Source organism: Hylobates moloch, unplaced genomic scaffold, assembly GCF_009828535.3.
Source record: "Hylobates moloch isolate HMO894 unplaced genomic scaffold, HMol_V3 SCAFFOLD_13, whole genome shotgun sequence".
In the NCBI taxonomy this organism is placed as follows: domain Eukaryota; kingdom Metazoa; phylum Chordata; class Mammalia; order Primates; family Hylobatidae; genus Hylobates; species Hylobates moloch.
In genome coordinates this window covers 102,760,902-102,771,292 of record NW_026652288.1, presented here as the reverse complement: position 1 = coordinate 102,771,292, position 10,391 = coordinate 102,760,902, and the positions used below count along the sequence as shown (strand labels likewise).

General features: G+C 42.8%; 1 pseudogene; it reads left to right on the top strand.

Annotated features, from left to right (window-relative positions):
* Window positions 1-2,357: 2,357 nt before the first annotated feature.
* LOC116480123 (developmental pluripotency-associated protein 2-like) lies at window positions 2,358-3,259 on the top strand (annotated as a pseudogene).
* Window positions 3,260-10,391: the final 7,132 nt, after the last annotated feature.

Genomic DNA, 10,391 nt, shown 5'->3' with positions numbered 1-10,391 from the left:
AGAGGTCTAACCTTTGCTTCTGGAGCCAATTCCAGGCTGGGGTCCATCCTTGGGCGGGGGCCGTCCTGGGTGACTCTGGGCAGGAAGCTTCTGTCTGTGCTCCTCCTTTTCTCTACCGGTTACTAACAGCCTGGTGAGCCTGCTGAGAGCGTGGGGCTGTCAAAGTGGGCTCTCACTGACAGATACTGAGATGGAGAGGCGGAGGGTTGTTTGCCATCTCCCTCCTCACACCCTCTGAGAATACCTGTAAGAGTCAAATGACATTTTGTAATGCATTTTGCTGAATTAACAATTGAACAAGCTCTTGTATCTTTCATAAACAAGAAACATTACACAATTTAGATAAGAAAAAGGTGGACAATAAAAGTATTTATAACTTCATCATCTACAGGTAACAATTTGGTGTTCGTCCATGCCAACATTTTTCTGAGTATATGTGATATATCCGTGTATGTGGGAGATACACACACACACACACACGTGCTTTGTAATCTGCCCTTTTCACCCAGTTGTTTTCCCAATGAACACAATTTTAAAGTGAATCTAATTATTCAAGGGTCTGTCATTAATGCACATAACTTTGAAGGATTCATCCAAAGAAATCAGATGTGGAGAACAAAAAGTTAAATCATCTCAGAAGTTAAGGAGGCATTCCCCAGGGACAGTAGATCCAGGGTGTCCTGGATTTCTATGAAAAGGCTGGGGTGAGATAGAGATTTTCATTAGATGGTGCCCTGTCTGCCCTCTACTCAAATCTTGGCCCCGTGAAGAGAGCCGGGGAGGGGATTTCTCCCCTATAAATCAGTGGGTGGAAAGCTTGGGGATGAAGCCGCAACTGTGGCAGGCCCTGCTCTTGGTTCCTTTAGACTCATGGACCCATGGAAAGGGCTACCTTGGCATTCATGGATGGGCTTTCCTAGTCTCAGGTTGCTGAAGAGAAGCTGAACGTGGGGACGTGGTGGGACTGAGAGGCCTCCTTCCTTCCCATGCCTTAATTGGGACTGACCCCTTATATCCAGCTACACTGATGGCCCACAGGGGCCATCCCTCCCATCACTCACAGGACTGTGATCACTGAAAGAACCCCCAGAAGCTGGCCTTGAACTTCAAAGAACAGATATAAAAAAACAACTCCGCACCTACAGGGCCTCAGTGGGCGGCGAGAGGGAGAGGAAGCATCTGCCGAACAGTCCTTCATGGAAATCACTGCTGGAGTAGACAGCCAGGGCAGAAGCACAAGAAGGACATTCAACCACAGTATCCCAAACAAACAAACAAAAACAAAGAAACACAGACTTCCTGGAGCTTTGACTAAAATATTCATTGGATACATTAAAGCAGGCTGAGAAGGCCAAGTGCAAGAATATCCCAAATATAGAACAAAAACACAGAGGTGGACATCACGAGGGCAAAAGAGGAGGCTAGGAGGCTAGACCCAGGAGACCTAATAGGAGTTGCAAGAGAAAGAGAAAAATGAACACACGAAAGAGAGAACCATGAAACAAATGATAGAAGGTGAGTTCTTTGAGTGAAAAAGACTTGGGTCTGAGGTTTAAAAAGAACTCGTGGGGTTCCTGAAATTCACATACCTAAACCCATCCAAATTAAATTCTTGAACAGCAGGTAAAAAGAGAAACTTTTGCACCCTTTAATACAAAGAGAAAAACATTAATTACCAAGAAACAGAAAAGAGACAGTGTCACACTTCTCACCTATAATAATGGGAAGCTGGGCCAGGGGCGGTGGCTCACGCTTGTAATCCCAGCACTTTGGGAGGCCGAGGCGGGCGGATCACGAGGTCAGGAGATCGAGACCACGGTGAAACCCCGTCTCTACTAAAAAAAAATACAAAAAATTAGCCGGGCGTGGTGGCGGGCGCCTGTAGTCCCAGCTACTCAGAAAGGCTGAGGCAGGAGAATGGCGTGAACCCGGGAGGCGGAGCTTGCAGTGAGCCGAGATTGCGCCACTGCACTCCAGCCTGGGCGACAGAGCGAGACTCCGTCTCAAAAAAAAAAAAAAAAAAAAAAAAAAAGGGAAGCTGGAGAGAGGGGAATGAGGTCTATAAAATACTTGAGCCAGCTAAAATACCTTTCGCTGGCCAGGGGAAAAAAAAAGTTACACCCTTCCGAGTAGGTGGTATTACAGGCATGCTCCACAATGCCTGTCTAATTTTTATATTTTTTTGGTAGAGGCAGGGGTCTTGCCATGTTTCCCAGGCTGATCTTGAACTCCTGGACTCAAGCAATCCACCTGCCTGGGCCTCCCAAAGGGCTGGGTTTACAGGCATGAGCCATCGCGCCTGGCCTAATTTTTAAAAATCGTATCACCGAGTGGACAAGACAGGGGTGTTGCTGAAAATGTCAGACTCAAATTTGGATAGCAGCAAGAAGAATTTCTTTAAGGGGGAAGTAGCTGATGAGGGAAGTGTGATTTTGACATTGGTGCCAGTCAAAGATGACTCAAATATGGAACAAATGGAACCAAGTGTTTCTTCAACTTCTGATGTCAAACTGGAGAAGCCTAAGAAATACAATCAAGGTCATCACTTCAAACACATTAACAATTTACAGCTCCACAAAAAGCTGGATGCAAAATACCAGCCCTTCCCTTGCCGACCCCTTTGCCTCCCATTAATAAGGTGTATCGGGACACTTAGCGGGACTGGTGTCAACAACTTGGTTTGAGTGCTAATGGCAAGAAAGTAGAAGTTTATCTGAGGCTCTGTAGGCATGCCTACCCTGAACAACAGCAAGATACGCCTGAAATGTCACAAGAGACCAGATTACAGCGATGTTCGAGGAAACACAAGGCAGTGACCAAGAGAGCAAGAGGCTTCAGAAAAGTTATGAGATGAATGAAAGAACAGAAGAGACTAATACAGTTGAAGTGATAACTTCATGATGTTGGCATCATGGGCAAGAATTGCTGCAAGAGCTGTTCAGCCAAAGGCTGTGAATTCATGTTCCATTCCTGTTTCTGTTGAGGGCTTTTGGATGCAAACCTCTGATGTCAGGCGGTGTGTGGTCCATGGCAGACGTCTCTCAGCAGACACAAAGGGCTGGGTATGCCTGCAGTTTCTGCAGATCAGGCCTGGGTGCCTACCACTCACAGGAGGATGATTTCTCTCTTCTTGTTACCTGCCTGCATTTTCCCATCCCCTGGCATAGAAGATAATATGTTATGCCCCGACTATGCTAAGAGGAATAAGAAGATGATGAAAAGATTAATGACAATGGAGAAGCAGCAGCAACCTCTTTGAATACAATGTACTAGAGAAGGAGGGATGTACTTTCAGACCATGTAACCTGTTATGAAGGAAAGGAAGAGGAGACAATTTGAATGAATCTTCGTGGTCTGCAAAACAAAATCGTAGTGACTAGGACTCCACAGTGAAGATGGTTGACCAGTGACACAGCCCCATCTGAAGAGCCCCTTTCTGTAAGTCTGAAAACCCATTAAAATTAAGTCACCGAAAAGAAAAAAGTATATCATCCAGGTATCCCATCTGAGAAAAATACTCCAGAAAGAACCTTAAGCAAATCAAAAATGAACTGAAATAGGTAACTCAAGATAGGAGATGAAGAGAGAAGTTGGTTGTGGACAAATGGGTCTCTCCTCTCTCTCTCTCTCTCTCTGTCTCTCTCCTCTCCCCTCTCCCCTCTCTCCTCTCTCCTCTCTTGTCTCTCCTCTCTCCTCTCTTGTCTCTCTCTCTCTCTGTCTCTCTCTCTCTCCCTCCCTCTCTCTCTCCCTCTCTCTCTGATGCAATTGCAACAGAAGTCCCAGCTGAACCCAGGGGTAGCTTTGGAGCTGAAGTTTTTCGGCATTGAGATGGGTCTGGCCTTTTCACTTTTTATCTTGGCCTTGAGGAGTAGTTGCAAGGAGGTTGCCCCAGGGAGGGAAGCAGACCTGGGGTGTGGGAGTTCCCTTCAGCTTAGAGCAATTCCTAGAGAGGGACTCAGCTGTGAGCTGTCTGCAGCCAACATTCAGCAGCTGAAGGGGAAAATGCCATGTATGATATAGTGCCTTTTATGTGAAATTATGTATGTATGTATGTATGTATGTATGTACGTATCTGTTGTGGTGTGATAGGAGATGTTTAACAGTCAGCCCTGGGGGCAGGGGGCGGGGGAAAGCCTTGATTTGTAGCTTTTGCTGATTTTTGTGGTGTAAATACTTTTATCATGGCTGATGTCAAACTACCAATGTGATGTCACTGAACGTGGAGCCCCAACAGGATGCACACAGTTGCCTCTCATGAGCACACAAGCTGGCTTCAACACACCACTGTATAAGCATAAGGAAATTTAGGGGGAACGTGGGCAAGGGGAGAGGCGTGTGGAACAACAGTCCTGGCCTTTGGGCATCCTGTTCAGTAGGAGAGCATTGAATTTTTTCTCTGTTTTCTCTCCATATGGCTAATTTTCTTTATTGGGGTCAAATTTCTAATCCTCCTCTCTACCGTCCCCTGCCCCTTTCCCCCCTACACCCCTAAGTTGGTATTCTTCGCAAGTAGTGTTTGAGAAGTCATCTCGAATACTTGTTCATATTGAAGTCCATGTGGCTATCAAAACAAGAATCAGCTTCTAGGTAGGTGCTTACGAGGATCGATGTGATAGTGAATGTCAGGGCATGGCAAACTTTATGTAAGGGGCCAACCGGTAAATATTTTTGGCTTTGTGGGACATATGGTCTCTGTTGCAACTGCGAATCTCTTGCAGGACATAGTTTGCTGACTCCTGTTTTAGATGATACCATTGTATCATAAGCCTCTACATAAGTGTTAATTACGGTTATTTCAAAGGACCCAGAGAAAGAAATCTTTTAACTCTAGAAATTTAGACCAACCACTCAGAGGAGGGATATAGGCTGTGGGGAAGGTTTTTTGATTCAGCCGGCTTTGTGACAGTAGCTGTATGCAGGATTTTTTTTAAAACTTCTATTTATCCAGGGTTAAATAAGATGAGAAAAAGAGAACCCCTGGATTCAACAACAACAACAACAACAACAACAACAAAAACCCTGCAAACCTTAAAAAACCAAAAACCGAATTCTGTGATAAATCCCTTTATGTGTTAGGATCTTGTTAATTCAGAATTTAGAAAAATATATTAATACCTGGGAAGGAGGCAGGCACTCACCATTACATTATCTGTAAAGAAAGATATAGTGGGTTGATTAACACAGTAAATCAGGTCAGGTGGGCAGAAACCTTCATACAGCTAAGAAACTAAACTTTTCGTCATCTTTCTAGCAAGTGAAATATTTGAATGTTAATTTGAAACCCACAAGTTTTTTATTCATAAAAATGGATCATGGTTGGGTACATGTTGTGTGCCTGTAGTCCCAGCTGTTTGGGAGTCTGAGGCCAGAGGATCACTTGAGCCTAGGAGTTGGAGGCTGTAGTGTGCTAGGATCATGCCTGTGAATAGCCACTGCACTTCACCCTGGGCAACACCGTGAGACTCTGTCTCTTTTTCAAAACAATGGATCATGTAGAACCTTTTTTGTCAATACTTGATGAGTTCCTCCAGGATGTTGGTAAAGATACTAAAGCTACAGTTACCCAAATATATTTGGGTCAAGTCTCTTCTCCTAGCTTCAGCTTTTCCATCTTTAAATGAGTATTTTAGATTTCTTAGACAGTGCTGTGGTTTGAATGTGCTCCCTAAATTTCATGTGTTGGAAACATAATCCCCAAATTCTTATGTTGACTAGAAGTAGGGCCTTTGGGCCAGGCTTGGTGGCTCACGCCTGTAATCCCAGCACTTTGGGAGGCCAAGGTGGGTGGATCACGAGGTCGGGAGATTGAGACCAACCTGGCTAACATGGTGAAACCCCGTCTCTACTAAAAATACAAAAAATTAGCCAGGTGTGGTGGCGGGTGCCTGTAGTCCCAGTTATTTGGGAGGCTGAGGCAGGAGAATGGTGTGAACCCGGGAGGTGGAGCTTGCAGTGAGCTGAGATTGCACCACTGCACTGCAGCCTGGGTGATAGAGCCAGACTCCATCTCAAAAAAAAAAAAAAAGAAAGAAAGAAATAGGGCCTTTGGGAGGCTGTTAGGGTTACATAAAGTCGTCAGAGTGGGGCCCCCATGATGTGACTGGTGGCTTTATAAGAAGAAGAAGAGAGGCCTGAGCTGACACAGATAGTCTTGGCCACTCTCCATGTGATGCCTTCTACATAGCACGAAGGCCCTACCAGAGGCCAGCACCATGCTTTTGGACTTCCCAGCCTCCAGAATTGTAAGAAATAAATGTCTTTTATTTATAAGCAACCTAGTCTCAAGTATTCAATGACAGCAACAGAAAATAAATGAATACAACCTTATGAATTTTTGTAAAATTCTCTAAAAATATTAAGCCCACTTACTAGAATATGCCCTGTCTTCTGACCACCTCTTGCCTTGTTGTTGCACAGTGTTGACTATATAAGAGGCCAATTCCATTTTGGCTTCCAATTGTCTTAGGATATATATGTGTCTGTGTGTGTGTATATTTATATTTTGGCAATGAGAGAGTTGTTTTCTAATAGAAAGTTCTTGTTTCATCATTATCTACAATGGTTTGCTTATAAAAATCCTTGCAGATTACATGGAAATCTCCACTAATCACTGAGTATCATATTTTTTTTTGTAGCTTTCAATAAATACTTGTTGATTTTCCCCTAGAGACCCGGAAGCTCAGAGGAGACTTTAGTGTCCAGAAAAACCCACTCAAGTTATGTTGCAGTTCTCTGTCAATAACTCTTAATCTTTTCTGTTTCACAGATTTCTATGGAAATTTGGTGGAAGTAAAGGGGAATTGACTAAGGACCATTAATATATGTATGGAGTGAATTCTGGTCACTCCTTTTGAGAATCCTTAACTACCACGTTTTATATTTTACTTGTGTTATTATCTGACACCCCAAAATGCTGAAGTACACAGTGACCTCAAAACAAGAGAGATGTGCACAGGATTGGACGGGTTCATTTGTTTATTTTAATGCAAAAAGGAGGAGATAGGCAACATTTTTTGAGAAGAGTATTTTTCTAGGATGGTATTACAGCTTAATCTTACATTGGGGAAAAGCACTAGACTAAACTGAAGCTTTGGTTTTTATCACTAGACAGTTCTGAGTTTAAACACACCCTTTCACTCCAGTCAGCCTCCATTTTCTTTACTGTAAACTGAGAAGACTATATGGGATGGTAGGAGATTAAGCAAGAGGCTGTACCTGGAAGTGCTGGCTACACGTAAAGTGTGGTATTGATGAGGGAGATTCGGTAAGACTGGCTCCTCAGAATCCACCTCAGTCAGCACTCAGATGAAATCATGACCAAGGGATGGACATGCAGAGGCCATCGTTCTTGCCTTGAACAGCAAATGCTACTTGCTGTGTGGCCCAACAGTCCTGTGCTTCCATTTGTTTCTTGCTTCTCCAACAAAAAGATAAACATTTAGGGAGGCTCTAACGTGGCTTGAAATGAGCACATAGAAACTACCACGCCAGTGAAGTCACAGTAAGTATCTCTGGTCTGCCCATGAGAAATACCTATGTCTACAATAGATCCTCTCCTCCCCTCTCCTCCACACATGCACACAGTTAGCCTCTCCTTTAAGCTCCAATTAAGGTACCAGCCGCTCTATGGACCCTTCCCTGAACTGTGTTCTTTTCTTTCTTCCAGGCCATAGGATTCTTGTCCGTCATATTGTAGTAGCATTTACTGCTTATTTTGTTCATCTGTTACTGAAGTTAGTTTATTGTGTACCTACTATGTGCAAGGCTCTGTGCAGATCATAATTATATATAGCCTTGGAGTTATATATTACCTGGAGAGGGACTCAGCTGTGAGCTGTCTGCAGCCAACATTCAGCAGCTGAACGGGGAAATAAGGTAGGTCAGGTCAGTCCCCCCAGCATCCTCCACAATAGACTCTGACAAGTCCCTTAAGATGAGTATTAGCATCGTTTATCTCTGTATGTGTTACACTCCTTGAGGCCTGGGATCGCTTGTGGCACACGCATTCTTCACATTGTCCAGCATGCAGAGTGGACAGCTAAGGGTTCAGCCATGAGTCACCCTACCACCTGCTAGAACGCTGGGATAACATGGTAGTGAGTAGAGCACATAGTGATAAAAGTTATATGTGCCCAATTTCAAAAGTTTAGAAATACAGACAAGTACAAATTTACCTATAATTTCACCCTCCAGAGATGACATCTGTTGATTTTTTAGTATATTTCATTTTAACCTTCTTTTATCTACGCCTTTATTTACCTGACTTGGAATAGTCTGCTTGCCAAGTTTTATGCCCCATTTTCCCATACCGTTACAAATTTTGAAAACTTAATTTAAATGTCTATATAATATTCTATCATATTGATGAACCATCCTTTATTTGCCAATTTCCTTATTAGACATTTAGGTTGTGGTCAATTTTTTCACTATTATAAACATTACTGTAATGAGGATTTTTTATAGCTATGTCTACATGTCACCATGCTTATGCATCTGATTATTTTTCTTTGATGTATTCAAAGAATTTAAATTACTATCCAAAGGGTATAAAATGTCTAAAATTATTGCCAAAATGCTGTCAGAAAGGTTCATGCTTTCTAGTCTTGTCAGCAGAGAATGCTAGATTTGTCATATCTACACTAACATTAATTGTATTTTTCAATATTTACAAATTCAACTAGAGTGTATGGAGCTCTGGTTTTACTTTTACAGATGTCTTTGATCATTAGTGAACTGAAACATTTTAATATATTTACTGGCAAATTTTTATTCCTTTTTCTCTGAATTATCTGTTTATGTTTTTAACCACTTAAAAATGGAAGTGTTGGTATTTTTTCTATTGTGTGCTACAGAGAAACTGCTAAAGGTTTTAAAAACCATTCTAAGTCACCTGCATGTCTTTTGATGCCACACCATCCATGGCCACCTTAGAAGAAAGATTAGTCCCAGATGTAAAAGGCAGTTTCTTCAACTACAGCCTTGGTTATGTTGGGTTATTGTGCCATTTGTTCCTTTGATAAAGAGTGCGCAAGGAAATGTGAGTACCATTTTTTTTCTTTTTTTTTCTGCAGCATGCTTGCTTTCCATTAAGCGGATCCTTTGTGCTGAAACAGATTTGCAGGCCTGCCAAACCAGACGCTGCTGCTGGCAGGAAGATGCACATGGGCTGATGTTAATGCAAGAGTGAGAAAACCTCTGTGGCATAGTCACAGGAGGTCAGCCCAAATGTAGAATTTCCTTCCTTCCTTCCTTCCTTCCTTCCTTCCTTCCTTCCTTCCTTCCTTCCTTCCTTCCTTCCTTTGTTCCTTCCTTCCTTCTTTCCTCCCTGCCTCCCTTTTTTTACTTTCTGTAATTCTAAGGTGGCAGGAACGACTTGACTCATTAGACCATATATTTTTTCAGAAATGTATTTCTGAAAATATATTCTCTGTTTTGTATATTTTCTCTGTTTTGTCTCTGTTTTGTATGTTTATCCTGGGTAATACAGATTTCTAAAAACACTGAAAGAGTAAAGCCTTTTTCGGAAGTCCATTCATAAGATGTCCAAGAAGAATTCATCACAGAAACTTCAACCAATCTTTTTAAAAAGTAGACTCCAACAGCTCCCTTCAGATGGGTATTATTATCTTGATTTTACAAATGAAGCTTAGAAAAGTTAAGCAATTTGCTCAGGGTCAATAGCCAGCAAAGCAACAGCATCAAAGCTTAGATCCAGTTTTGCTGATGCCAAAATGCATGCTTCAGTCTATACCATTCAACTAACCTAGCTGTAGCCTCTAATTATGTGAGATCAGAAAGCTCTAGTTAGTCTTTTATTTTTATTTATTTATTTTTTTGAGATGAAGTTTCACTCTGTCGCTCAGGCTAGAGTGCAATCACTGCAACCTCCACTTCCTGGGTTCAAGCTATTCTCCCTGCCTCAGTCTCCTGAGTAGCTGGGATTATAGGCACCACCACCACACCCGGCTAATTTCTGTATTTTTAGTAGAGACAGGGTTTCACTATGTTGGCCAGGCTGGTCTCGGACTCCTGACCTCAGGAGATCTGCCTGCCTTGGCCTCCCAAAGTGCAGGGATTACAGGTGTAAGCCACCGTGCCAGGCCTCTAGTTATAGTCTTTAACTGTGTGTGATTGGAAAGCCCATAATGGATCCATGAGGCAGGCCCTGCAGGGAACAGGACACCACTGTGGAACATTTGCTGCAGTATTAGACCATAAGGCTTGGAGAGTCCGCAAACTGCTGCGTGAAAGAGAATTCTTAATGGCGGCCAGGGCAACCATCTAACTGGAAAAATGGCAAAGGAGAAATTGGACACATTGGAGTAAAAAAATACAAAGAAGCTGGTTAATGACTTCCTCAAAGACTTTAGGAACTCCCCCTGTGGTGGGTC